The sequence below is a fragment of the Ptychodera flava genome, chromosome 11 (assembly GCF_041260155.1).
Source record: "Ptychodera flava strain L36383 chromosome 11, AS_Pfla_20210202, whole genome shotgun sequence".
In the NCBI taxonomy this organism is placed as follows: domain Eukaryota; kingdom Metazoa; phylum Hemichordata; class Enteropneusta; family Ptychoderidae; genus Ptychodera; species Ptychodera flava.
This window is the reverse complement of record NC_091938.1, coordinates 10,404,574-10,419,624: the sequence shown is the minus strand read 5'-3', so window position 1 is coordinate 10,419,624 and position 15,051 is coordinate 10,404,574. Positions and strand designations below refer to the sequence as shown.

The 15,051-nt window shown below is 37.3% G+C and overlaps 1 protein-coding gene across 2 annotated transcripts in view; it reads left to right on the top strand.

The window, feature by feature from the left end:
• The window catches only part of LOC139143492 (oxytocin receptor-like), a 105,932-nt gene that overhangs the window by 21,037 nt on the left and 69,844 nt on the right, over window positions 1-15,051 (top strand). Inside the window, exon 1 of one of the 2 annotated variants that reach the window (XM_070713855.1) lies at window positions 14,376-14,533. The exons of the other annotated variant lie outside the window; for it this stretch is intronic. The gene's annotated coding sequence lies outside the window, so the exon portion shown is untranslated. Of the gene's footprint in view, window positions 1-14,375; window positions 14,534-15,051 lie in introns of those variants that run through there. 2 annotated transcript variants of the gene reach the window in all.

The window sequence follows — 15,051 nt, the reverse complement described above, 5'->3', positions numbered from 1 at the left end:
ATCTTAAGTCTTTCTTTCAGGAGATGCAGTTACGTATGTGTTTGCGTTTTCTATTCCACTGGATATACAGGGATAACGTTATACTGATTTCAAATTATTATTACCATCTATGGCTTGAGCGGCAAAGTGTAACCAAGTCCAAGAGCTATTTTCTGCAAAGTCAACTTGAGAAAATTAGGAGATTATGTGTACGGAAAATATGTTTGCACGTAAGCTTTGATTACAGTTCGGCTATAACTGCATGATAATAGTCGTATAACTAGCTCTTGTGAACAGTATTTTTAGAAATTCAAGGTTAAGTTAGCCGATATCCCGCTATCACCATGTAAGCAATAGCATTACTAATCGTTAGCCAGGTATTTTGACTTGACTATGATGCGTCGTGGCCGTTAAGATTTGTATGATATTCACGATTCAGTTCTGCCTATGGCAGCATGTTTTTCCTGTCAGAAGGGGATAACTGATGAAAAATGTATAACTTTGCATTGGGTGAGGCAAACGATAGCGTGGTTTCTTTCAAGAATGTGAAATCTCGGAACATAATATCAATATATGTCCCCCGGTTGGGTCAACTTGTTTGAAATCGTGTTGGTCGCGTACACAGACCAATTAAAGAAAATATTGGCGGTTTACTCTAGACTTGAAAGTTAGATATTTGATACACTGAACCGTGTCCCTCTGACCGATGAAAACACATTCTTCGACAATTTTCCAATATTGATGATTATTGGCAATGCCTTTTGACTATACCTATTGGTTGAAAGTCAAGAGATGTGGCTTCCCTTCGGTTATATTTTCTGGCAATGGCTATAATGACGTCTTTGTGAACTTTATCCACGCTGTCTTATGAGACTGAACAATTAAAGTACTTGGTATCATGGCGCGTTACATGAATTTTCACATCTGCAAATGATAATAGTCGTGTCTGAATGGCCCCCACGTGGCGGATAACCTATAGGCAAGCAGGGGAAATAATTTAATTGTAACAGTAAACTTTCCAGCACATCGAACTCACCAATTGCCGGGATTCTCAAACATTTGATAGAAACGTGAGTTGAAGTCGTATTAGTCGTGTTGATCAATTCGGATCTGCAATGTATGACGAACCAGGTTTTGATTACGTCACAGCCTACGTCAAAGTGTGGTTAAATTCCGAGTGTGACTGACACAAATGCTAAAATAAACAGAGGCTATTTGAAAACTTGTCCACGCCAATGAAGGGTACAATAATTCCCTGCAAGTGATGTAAGCTGAACATCTTAGTCGGATTCTTTTGAATATTTGTTTCAACCTTTTGGGAAATATGACCATTTTGACACGTCAGCAATTTGAGACCATGGGTTATTTCGCCACTCTGTAGACGTGCCCTTTACGAATATTGCTTTCTTTAAGGATATGAACACCTGTCAAAGAAGACATCGATCAAACCTTAAACAAGGCTTTAGACTTGCTCTTCTCAGTCGAATATAAGCATTTTGTTATGTGGTTAAGTCTTAGCAGCTAACAAATACTTGCATAGTTCTTGCTTACCGGTATATTTGTCAGTGAACAAGTCCAATATCGTATATTCTTCCAGTGTATATCCTTCTTTGATAATGAGTCATTTCATTTAATCTGAATGCTCAAACATTATTCATTAAAATATTTGCATATACGAATACATTTAGGTGGGAAATATGAGAATTATATGATGTTTTTGGCACGCTTACCTCGATGTCCTGGACATTGAGCAGAAGTCTGATTTTCTCTTGACGTTTCAATTTATGGTTCCAAGGCAATGCAGAACAGAACAGAACAAGTTCAACGATAAGTGTGTTAAAGATTGAACACATGATATGCACTTGTTGAACACATTAACTTTTGGCGTTCAGGGGGTGTTCAAGCCTGGAAATAACATAACGGACCACTGATATTCAGTAAAATTATTTTATTCTAAAAATACACAAAAATTAGTTGAGTAAAATACAATTATTTAGTGTAAAATGGGAAAATAAACATGGCCACTTTGTAGAGTTTGTCAGAGAAAACACCAACGATGTAAACACCTTCCTGTTAAAACATAAACAAAAGAAAATCTTTATAAACACTGCCGATCGTTTTCAAAATATATGAACAAAGTAATGACAAAACAGGTTTAACTTCAATATTGTGGATTACATTATATGTTCATACTTGTAAAAACGTACAAAATATCTATTTGAAAAAGCTCAAAATTTGTCTTATTTATTGCTTTGAAAACAGTATTCGTATGAAATGTTTACTCCGTTTTTGTAAGATAGTTTGAGACATTTCCTCTTGTATAGACAATTGCAAACTTGGAAAAAGGTTAGTCACGGCTTCTCTGACGCACATGGCACATAATTGTCCACACTAAAGTAAACATAACATAATGCACAACATGTCAAGTTGTCACAAAGTGTCACAGTAAGACACAACATGCAGAAAGTGGGTAAAGGGTCCTTGGAGGTGTAAAACCCATTTCCTTGTCCAACAGAGTCCTTCATGAACGAGAAAGATTTGATGGTTTTTAATACCTTTAAATAAACTCTGAAATAAATCAGTGACATTTCAAAACTCTACTTCTCAGAAATTAAAAACACATTAACTAATTTTGACTTCGTTTCATAAGTTTTGTCGTTATGTCAATAAGCATTTGCTGTTGAATCTGGAAATTTCAGTCCTTACTTAAATTCACTTGTAAAAGGAAACTGCAGTCTAAAACCAATGTCAAGAACCTAAATGTTACCCATTTCAACACCAATATAGCAATACAACAAGCGACTTAGACGTCGAAAGAGCTCGCAGTGTTATGTGAAGGATCTCTGACGGCTCACTTCGGGATGGCCTCACCAAAATGGGAAAAAGCTGCAAAAAATACACAATTGAAGATTTCACCATGATTTGGACATACCAAATTGAGATCATCCCAAAAACATGTGTAGCAAATATCAAAGCTATCAGACAGGTAATTTTTAAGATACAAATTTTTTGACCAAAAATGGTAAAAATTGACCCCAAAATAAAAATTTGCAGATTTCATCATAACTTGAATGTATCACAACCTGATAATTCCCTTTATCTAAAAATGTCTGAAATGTCTTTTATGTCTCAAAAATACAAATTTGCATATTTCTGCATAATTCGAACAATCTGAAAAGCTATACGAAGATACTTATGTCAAAAATATCAAAGCTGTTCATTAAGTAGTTTTGAAAAAGATTTTTAAAGATTTTTCGACCAAAAACGAAAAAATTGCCATGTAAAATAAAGATTTGAAAATTTCATCACAACTAGCACAAATTTTACGAAGGTCATTCTTAGGGACATGTTTACTAAATATTGAAGACTTCGAACCACCAGTAAGAGAGAAGAAGATTTTTGCCAAAAAATAGCAAAATTCGCCTCAAAAATACAAATTTGCGTATTTCACCATAACTTTAACATATGATTAGGGTAATCTCTGGGACCTGTACTCCAAATATTAAAGGAATCGTACTGGCCGTTTTGAAGAAAAGCTTGGGATGTAAAAATTTGAGGACAATGCCTCACATTCACCTATTAGATAAGCTCTGCGTCGCTGAAAGCAAAGCTAAAAAAAGTAACAAATCGAGAACAAAAGACGTGTTGATCTACAAAACAAAATAATCTAAGATTTGGTAGCAGGCTATGATCAATTAAATGTTACTGGAGCTTAAGCCTTCAAAGACGTGACGTCTCCTTCATCAGATGCAAGGGTGCAATGAAGAATTGAAGCAGAAAGCGACGGAAAATTCAGAGTGAAAATTTCAGAAATTCAGAGTGTACATTTTTCACTCTGAATTTTCTGTCGCATTCTGCTTTAATTCTTCATTCCATTCTTGCATCTGATAAGGGAGACTACACGTATTTGAAAACTTATTATCCACTAACATTTAGTTGATCATGGCGTTCTACCAAAGCTTAGATAAATTCAGAACAAAAATACAGAAACTTATCAAATTCAGTTACTGACACTCGGAAGTTTAAATCTACATTAGAGATGAACTGAGGTTCTCAAGCTTGTTTCCATACAGCTACCTCTACACTCATCTTCTTCAATTTCTGCACCATAACTCTTCGATTACCAGGTAAATCCAACTTTTCACATCCTGAAAATAATGCAACAATTATAGGTATTATGGCGACATGAGACTTTAAATGAAAGACAGGTGACCTTATTAGGTTAAGAAAAGGGGTGACTTTGGTATACAGTGCCTCTTTCGATACTGTTACAAAATATTGGCCTCTTCTTGCCATCAACTGATGAAAAGTAAAAGAAAGGCCAACTCTCATATGCTGAAACAATAGAGTGTACACTCTGCGATGTTTTATATGCGATTGTGATTACTAAAAGACATGTGTTTGCTGTGATTACGCAGCGGTTTGTGGCATATCGATCGCGCTCGGGTCAAGGGTCTCGCTACAGTTTTGCGGTGATGACCCTTGACCCGAGTGCGATCGATACGCCATGGCCCAAAACACCGCTGCGTATTTACAGCTAATGTATGGTATACAAGCCACTGAAAAAAAGGTTTCTTCACGTATTTTAGCTATTCCAAAGTGCTACACAAATAATTTCAAAGGATAATAATACAGATTCTTCAAAATTCAACATATTTCACTATTTTTGAGAGAAAACTTACCCTTTCTGGTCTTTCTTCCACACGATCACGACTTCAGCGTGCGTTTACAAGAAAAATGTCGCAACTTCCGTTTTGATGCATGACGGGAAAGAAGAGGCACCAAACTTGAACACCAAGTGTTAAGGAGTAGAACGCCTCTTGCACGCCGATGTTAAAATTAAAACGTTCATAGTGGTATTCTGATTTTCTTTTCCAAATTTCCAAATTTCAACCCGTAATAAACGTGTAAAATTATTTTGTATAGCTTTTTTTTTTTAGAAAAAACATGCTTTCAGTAATTTTAGACCGGAGATATTTTTCACTTAGTGGGATTTTCGTTACATCAAAATCCGTGTACGTTTGCCTAACAGCGATGCAGCAGTAAATTTAATATAGCCATAATAAAGTAAAAAACACTAAAGATTGTTAATTGTTTTACAGTATTGCAAAATTTCTGTCATGCTGAGTTTTTGAACACTTGAAGAAGATGGTTGTTAACACTACGTGTTCAGGTTTAGAACATCATTGTTAATAATATGAACACTAGTGTTAACAATATGAACACTAGCCGTTCAAATTTGAACACTGACATCTACATTTTGAACGCGTAAAGACGCGTCTGGCGTCCGCTATTTTTACAGTGTAGTTTACTAACGAGTCAGACAATACACGAATGCAATACTTTGCCGCTTGAAACATTTGGGCGGAAATGTTAAAGGATCTGTAGCACAAGAGTTACTACCTTTCGTCTTCAATGAAGATTGAACATACGCATGTTGAAAGACTGAATATTCCTGCATTGATTTGACCTTATCTCGTACTTAGGAGCTACTCCATCGCGGATGCTCCACCAATGATGGTTGAACGACCGTGGACTAAAGAAAGGTAAGATTATGCTGCGCTAAGTAAGAGCATCTTTTACGGCACATTAAGGACAAGGATAATTGAACCTTCTACCCTGTTGATGTGCAAGTACATGAATAATTCAAAAAATCTACTACCTTCTTTTTTCGAAGTGTGCTTCTTAGTGTGTGTTCGTTGATATTGTGAAATTTAAGCAAACTTTAAGGAAAGGCACGCTATGTCTAAGGTATGATCAATGAAAGTTAATCTGATTTCAATTAGGCATACTGACATAATGCCATAACTTTCTGCATTCAGCCTGGAAAACTATCAGCTCACATCGCATGATGACAGTTAAGATCATGTATCGCCGTAGGGGCAAATGGTTACAAGGGGAGTAAGTGCGATCATACACCAAGGTAATTGATGGACGGTACAGATTGATCAACGTTATATATATATATATATATATATATATATATATATATATATATATATATATATATATATATATATATATATATATATATATATATATATATATATATATATATATATATCTATAATGACGCCATGTAAGCTACTTCATACGCAAAGAATAGACGATGATTTCGTTGCTAACTTTTCAAGTCTCGGAAGTAAGGGATGCCTCTCGAACTAATTCTTACATTTAAATTGCAGTAATGCATTTCTTTTGTACTTTCCGTTTTCACGTCATTCTCTCTAGGCCAGAAAAAGAGACAAACCATTTCTCAGAATCCCTGCTTCTACTTTTACCTGTTTGTAAGTGTTCTTTGGGGAACTCCTCTCAATAGTCGCAAATACTTTTGCATAACAAGTACCAAGGCACTGCCGGTGATGGCGTCATTCATTCTGTCTTGATATTGCAAAATTTTCTTCTGAGTCTACTCATCGAGAGAATGGTCGCAGAAAGTTCAGCTTCGTTAAAGTGGCACCGCCCCTCTATGCCCGCAATAGCTACAAAGAGTTGTGTTTGCCATTACTTTCCAAATACAGGTTGCGCTTTCATTTTTCGGAAAGGACGCCTAAATCCATTTCACCTCGTTGCTTCAGCAAGAACAACAATATTAAGATTTTTGAAGGTACTATGACGTATGATTAGAAAAGTAGACTAATATGCTGTTTTGAAAACGGATGTCGATCTATGATGCATAGATTACTTGATAATTAGACCTTTCGAGTAATGTTAATAGCAATTTTTTTTTTTAACGATCCAATGAAAATATGTTTCACTTTGTGTTTTGTATGGGTTAACGTTCAAATTAAAATACATTAATTGCAAATGCAGTCGTACCAAGCGCGTATACCAACTTCCCATGCATTGAAAGAACACATACTTCCACTTAAAGGGTTTGTTGCTGTAACTCTTGTGAATGTTTTATGTTTTTACTATTTTTGTTTTGTATGTGAAATGCAAGTTCTAGCTCAATACAGAGTCATTAACACTGCTATAGTTTACATTTGAGTTCTACTCTGGACAACAATACTTGTCAAAAAAATAACAAGTTAAGGTACGTAGTATATACACGTGTACATTTAGTTAACGCAGGTAGTTGTCCTTAAAAATGCAAAACAATCGCAGATAACAATAGCACACCAGTAGTAAGTCGTGTATTTTTAATGACAGCTACGCAGAATGGAAAACCTTGCTTCCAGTCACGAACCAGAGTTGTTTTCAAACGCCCCTATAGACAGATAGCGAATTCTTTCGGAAAAAGCTGAGAAGCTGACATGACAGCATCATATATATATATATATATATATATATATATATATATATATATATATATATATATATATATATATATATATATATATATATATATATATATATATATATATAAATCTTTCAAAGTTAAGGGTTACCAGTGATACATGGCACTAGTTTCTTTGTCTTTCTCCTCGTAATTTATCGTTCATGATGACAGTGAGATATGTGAAATTGACAATATGTTCTATGGAGTCTTTGAATGGATTTTAATTGAATATATTTCCATAGAGCAATGACGTCAATGAATTTCCTGTGACTAGTTCACAAAACATACGTCATATCAACCCCAATTTATATTGCTTGTTTGTTTTGAAATGCTATGAAGTGGATGTTCCACCGAGAATCTGTTCGATTATCTTTCATCAAGGGCTCGGGACTCAGAGGCGGGAAAATCATTGCCTTGTATAAAGGCAATAGGTAAGGGAATTAAACATGTTGGTCTCCTCAGCAAAATTTAATGCGCGGTTTGATGGGGCCTGTAAAAGTACGATGCTATACTGCTTGAATAAGTCGCGCGGGAGGTTTTATTGATATGTTATTTTCTTTATGAAACACAGATTTCATATAGTAAAAACGTTGGGGTTGGAACAAAGATAAGGTACAATCTTGTTGCAGTTCGTTAGAGTGAAATTATGTCAATTGCATGCAGCTATTATGTGTCATTATTCAGCACCTTTCGTATCAATTACTTGCTGTTAACGACATAAAGCGATCTCTGTCAGCGGGTGATTTTATTTCTTCGCATTACAGCGGAAGAAATGGATTTTGTTTAATTGAGAAAATTGGTGTAATAAATCACCAATGTATTCATTATCGGCACAATCACAATCCTTAATGACGACATCCTTACCTTGGCATCGGCAACGAATAGCTAGATGATGGGAAATGCATATCTCATTATTAGTACATACAACACTAAAGTATCTAAGTTCGGCGCGATAACAGTAGTATAGTGATGCTATTCTGGTAACACGTTACATGTGCATCTATTTTCTGCATTTTATATAAAGGCATCTGGAGGAAATTCGAACATTAATACTTCCTTCCAGCTGCCTTGAGTCATGACCCTTTCCAATTAGAGTAAAAAGCTCTTCTCATTATTGGCATGGAGTAACTTTAAGCCAGGCGTTGTCCTACTGGCGAAACTGTCTGCTGAAGGCGTTTAAAACTCGATGGACGTGAATGAAGCTTAGTTATGAATGTCTTCAAATTCATCATTTCATTATAGCTTTACCTTGATTTATCGGTGATTATAGGTTCATTATAAAATGATATCATGAATATATGATTTTCGAAAGGCATGGTAGCAAACGTTATTAATTAATTATTTGATATATTATGATTGATTGCCAATCTTTAAGACGACAAGATATCAAAGATATCGTGGGTCCTTAGTCTTTTCTAATACGACTTATAAGTACACATAAAAGATTATTGTGATCATCACATGCCGTCCACGTTCTCATTGGTAGTCGTGTAGGCAGGGGAGCCAGGGGATAGGTAGGTCGATAGATAAACAGATATCTAGGCATCAGATTTAAATAGGAAGGCACGTATACTACCTATAAGGTTTTCAAAGTTGTCAGTCTGTTAGCTTGTGTATTTTGCTATTGTCGAATTTCAAAAGTGTTTTCATTGGCTTATGGGCATACACTTTATATTGAATCAGCTTTTCAATGAGCAAGCTACTGAAATACACTTTCACTTTACAATGAAATACTTAGTCACTTTCAGAAAGATATGATAGTTTAACATTTTCGTACAATGGCAAAGTACGTCACAGCATATTTAACGAGTACAGAATAGATGGACCTGTCGCCAGTACTGTTCATTTAAAGTGACTTGCATTTTACAAATCACAGCGATTCCCTGGAATGAAATAGCTATTTGCCTTGACTTTGCGTTTAAACCGGTGTGCGGGGTATAAAAGACCCCTAACTCATCGAAAATTCATAATGGCCCTTGAGTGACAACTGGCAACAGCAAGGTAGACCGCTCCGTGAAAATCAGCCGAAGCGATTCTCAAACAAACATTATTGGCATACCATAAACATGTACTGTTTCATAAACACGTAGGCCATACAGGTATCCGCAAAGTTTCACAAAGCCTTTTAAAATTACGACGATTAGGGGAAAAATCGCTTTCGTAACGAAGTAAATGGCCCCAAGGGAACAGTCGTTCCGCGATTAAAACAATTGTCAATCATTCAGTGACGCGCAGAGGTGTAAACTGGTCAAACATTTGCTGTGCATACGAGAATAATTACGATGTAAACAAACCATGTGTACGCTTAGAGTTACATGGATATTGGCGTGCACACAGGATGAAAACTTCGTGGTCGGTCGTGACTTAGCAAGAGATGAGTCAGTACCGGTACGATGTATCCTTGCCAAAAGTGCGTACAGAACTGCAGGCAGAGTCCATAGTTTACAATGACATCGAAAACAGCTAAATACATGTATTAAAGCATGGCGGTAGCCTCCATGATCAATTTGATTACAGTCAGTCAAAGAGAGCCACTTTTTTTAAACAGCCCCCCCCCCCCCCCCCCCCCCCCATCTACGGCCGAAAGTACCGGTACGCTACAGTCGCTTTTGATATAAATGCTAGCCCTGGAAACGGCCGTATGGTTTGTACGTGTACACGTGTTCTCACACATGGCAATGACATGTCGTGTTCGGAGGGTTGGTAAGGTTTTGACATACCGGTTGCCCCAGTAAAGTTTGGACTTCTGTTATGAGAATGAAACAAAGCTTGTAAAGACATAACAACAGTATTTGTCAATGTCAGTTCAAGGTGAGCAAGTGAGCGTCGAAGTCGTCACCCGATCTTCTTCGAAAGGCTTAGGGCTATTGATACGTGTGTCCGAGATCGGCTCATTGAGTTGGCACTACATTGTATGATTTCGACAAAGGTTGGTCTTTAATTTCTTCAATAACGAAGATATCTTTGAACCCAGTCCGTGGTTCATCCCATTGCTCCGAAAATAAACATAACTCGTGATTAGTTGTCCGGGGTCACCCTCAAAGCAACCGAGCAACCGACCTCGATCGCTTACAGATATTATGGTACGCAAGATTCATGGAAATCTCGATCCTTCCGTGATGTAGTGAACTTATTTCTTTATTTTTAGCGATCGGCCATGACGTCGCGTCGTTCACCTATTTCCTATTATTTTCCAGACCGTGTTTCTCAGTCAATGTTTAGATCGGTAATTCGTGATTTCAACATACGAAATTGCCAGCTTCGGATTATTTTTAATGTTTATGTTTATTACTTTCTTGATGATTATTTCCACAGCGTACGGCGCCATTTCCGTATGTAGATATGGCAGTCAGCAGCCAAATCATTCTCGAACGATGACATGACCCCGAAACTTCAGTAAATCAACTCAGCAAAAACTTCAGTAGATCAACTCAGCACGCTCCTGTTTTTATGAAATTGATATTTTTTCCTTCTTTCTTTTTTCTTTCGCGTATTGCGAAGGCTGTACCTAAGATTATAGTCAGAGCATGAGTTGAGAGCAAACAGATTACCCAGATAATGCGAACGATAGCAACCGTTTCCAACAGACTCATTATGCAGAGCCATGCCCCAAAACGCCCACCCAAACTTGGCATTAATCCGGATCCCGGTCCATTTCGCCCCGGGCTAATATAATAAAGGTTGTTTGTAATCCAATGAGGTTGGATTGCGAATGGATCGAGCTTGGGTTTACTAATATCTTGGATTGTGGACTATCGAGTAAACAAAGAAAAGTCATTTGTGTATACATAATATATTTTGCTGTTTTCTACCGTGATAATATAATTATAGAACGTTAGTATTAATCTGCCTATGGAACAGTGCGACTCATTTTCCTTCAAAAGTCTGTGAAAAATTTTGAAACCTAAAAAGAACGATGATCAGTAGGTATGTCTACATATCTAAGTATTGCGTCTATACCAGTACCTTACCAAACTTCGTTTTTCGAAATAGGTAAAGATATTTAAATGACACTCCGGTCGGATCTACACGTAGTCAGGTAAATAGGCGACCTTAAATAACTGAACTGCTATTTAGACGTGAATAAAGAAAACATTTTGGGGGCACCCACGTATGTTTACTAACTGCAACGAAGAACCTTTACGGCATGATGTCATACTCCTTTCCGAACGTAACGGTTGCGAGACAATCTGTTCGACAACCTTATAAGATGTAGTAAGAATCATTGGAATATTCTAGGCCAGATCTTCTTGCTGTTAGGAAATATTATATTGTTACTATTTAGACGCAATGAAAATTTAAAAATTGAAACAAAAAAAAATAGCAAATTGAATTAACCAATGGTGCCATGGCATGTATGTGCGTGATATGTCAAAATATCTCTTCGAATTAATTGCATAGAATTACTTGCCTTTTTACAGGCAATATTCTCTACTGGCTCTTTTGAGTATGAGCAGAATATTGTGATTGCTGTCACGCAAGGATGGGTATGTTGATGCACAGGTTTAAAGAAACTTGAATGAACTGTGTTACAGGTGTGGCTGTAGCTTTCTTGCTCAACCAATTGCAAATGTTTGGTATGCTAACCATGAGTTTTGTGATGGGACCGTGCTATAACATACCCCAGCGTCGTCTTGCGGTCTGGTCTCCCTATAACTTTAAATCCCCTCCCCATTCACTGCCCTGAAGCTGCTTTTGGCAATGCTCAGTTTGCAAAATGCCTTTTAACAGACGGGGGTATACCACTTAACGAAGAGATGTTTTCTAATGCTTGACGAAATTCGGTTGTTAACTTGGATCCTGTCTGAGAAATGCTTGCTTATTGAGCATACAGTGGCGCGCTGCGTATGATACCTTTGCGTGCTTTAGGCTCACACTCACTTATATGAGTCTGTCGAAGTGCAATTTCTGACGACAACAATCCACTTGGGACGGCGACGTTAATTGATGCCGACATTGTTCACCTTCTTTATTCTATTGTAAGGTATACCGAGATTCTAGTCGGCACAAAGTCAGCAAAGTTGTGGCGGAGAACAATCACTGCGGTGTTTATATCTGGTGTGCAACTATTCAAGGTAGTACTCGCCTCGAAAGTGAAAAACTTAAACATTTGCTTTGACTTTTCGAACCATTCTCTTACCAAACCAACAATAAAAATTTGGGTCACCGTGCAAAGTTTTAAACTAGCGAAACAAATAACCGAACATTTTGCTGTTTGGAATTCAAAATGGCCGCCATCCCTGTCTTTACACTATTGGTGGAAATTAAATTTTGGATTTTCGAAAAACTAACGATAAAAGGTTTTTTTCTCCAAGAGCTTTAAAATGATTCTCTACAAGTTGTAGGTCAAAAAAGAAATATAGAAATTTGAGAGTCCGAATATCTGTCCCCGAGGCGAATAAGAAGTACTAGGTGCACATGTTTTCGAATGAGGGCATTCTTGGTGCTTTCCACGCGCTCAGAAAAATCTTACAATTCTTGGAAGGTTTTCTTTTAACTTCCTCATAAAATTATGGAATTGCTAAAGTAGGAGAGTAAGTTCGATAACTAATTATAAATAAATATAGATCCATACTTGAATGGCGTCACAACTAAGTAACAATACACGATAGAAACTTCTGGAATTTTTTAAAGTGAAGGGCCTAACAACTATATACCGAAAGACAGGATAGGTCTGCGTACTGAAGTTAGAGTAGGCTGATCCAAATCGTTTGGCTTTTCTCGCCAGCAGTAACTGGCTGGCCATGGCGTTCACCCCGCGATCTACGCGACAGTGTGTCAGAGTATATTGTTTCAGTTTACTATTTTTCTATTCATATTCCCACAGACTTGGGGCACGTCTAAAGTTAAACTTTGTATATAATTTTTCAAATTGACATGTCTCAGCTAGGTAAAACTCGATAGTTCCAATGAAACAGCATAATTATTTGGTAATCAGATGCCTTTCTCAGAAGACTTTCTAGTCAATGTACCTCTCAGAAGATATTTTCGTAAAAGTGAATTGCAATAGACTGTGTTGTCTAATGTGACACTTTCTCCTGTTTAATTTGTTCGCCCTGCGTTCGAGTTCACTTAAGTCATCTCGCACCCCGAGCTTTGAGTGAATCGATAAGCAGTAAGGACTTTATATGAGACTTTGATATGTAATTATCGACTTTTAATAGCCTATGCTTTAGACAGACGCGTAATATACCGTTTTACAACCAATCATCATCGCCTTTAATGGGCAGACTGGAGGGAATGCGAAAGCTTTCATTGCGAAAATACGGAATAGATCATGAAGTGAAAGTTAAGTCGTTTGGTTTTGATACGACATAAAACAGTGTCCCACACTATAGACGTTGGATCAATTATCGTGGATATCCTCTGTTTCAAATTTGTTTGCTTCAAACAAACATCACCAATTTCTTGTTTCAGATTCTGCAACGGTGATAGCATGGCACCGATTTTGATAACCAGTGGTGATGTTTGCGGAAACCTTTTATGAAATAGACATGTTTCGCAATGACGTGATGTTTTGTCCGTGCGGTGAGCATTGTGTATTTCTGGAGATATGACACCTTAAAGACAATTATTCTGGTCAACAACATGTTCCAGTGCAGACGTTAAATCGATCTCATGATGATTGATTGACTCAAAGCGGGGCGAAAACAAAGCAGAGCGCGTCATCACTGTCAAATCGTTCATGGATGTAAGTGATCGTTGTAAAAGCATCTATCATGATCGTGTGTTTTAGGTGATTTGCCTAAATCGCCTGAACCAACATTTCTGTATGTGGTGTGTTATTCCCGTTATTAACTTCATCTGGAAACTTCTTACCCTTATGGAATTGTCCATTTGTGGTCATGTCGAGGTGGTGAAGGGTGTTGGAAGCACGGCTTAGCATTGAGGTTGAACGAATAAAACAAATCGTTTGCAGGGAATCTTGCAATTAAGCAGGCAATCTAACATTGTATAATATTGTTTGATGTAAATTGCCATTAAATTCAAAAAACAATACCTTGATGATTGGCAGATATGTCTCAGGCTAGGACATCCTCAAATATGACCCTCTCCGCACATGCTGTGGTCCCCATTCGTAAAGTGGTCAGACCACTAATGCAAACGCTGAAACATGTTTGGATTCGGTTAGTTGGCTGGTTGTTCCGTTCGCTCGATTGATGCTATTTTGAGAGAAGGGCAAGCAGGACTAGCCACGGCAGGCTGAGACAGATGCTATCGTTATCATTCACCGCCCTTTCTGCATAGCACTGCCAACTTTCAGAGTTCCCTGTAAGTATGTTATTCTTTACATAGGAGTATTTGGAGGGACATTGTTGGATTTTCTTGGCAATAACCGTTTAAAGGATACAGGTGGAACGAGCGGTTGACTTCCACTCTCATGATTTATTTCAATTCACTGTTTGTGCATGATAATGGGCGATCTTGGTTTTTTTGCAGGAGAAAATGAGTGTGTAACAATTTTCCTGTCGAAAAGATCAAAGCTAACCGACATACGGGTTGCATCTACATAGCGTTATTCTAATTTGTGGGCATGTAGCTGAATTACGTCAATGATTCCAAGTGCAACAATAGTGATTGCAATGTTCGTCACACAAAGTTTTGTACAACCTACGAGATGATTAGACCGCAAGTTCCGATGGTATCAATGCTATCAGTATGTGGCTTACTTAATTAATTTGCGAACCATATTGGAAGCATAACCGTAACCTTGACGATCACGCGTACCTTATTTGTCCATATGTAACGACCATGAGGCATATTAGTACGAATTGTGAGCTGCAGTATTC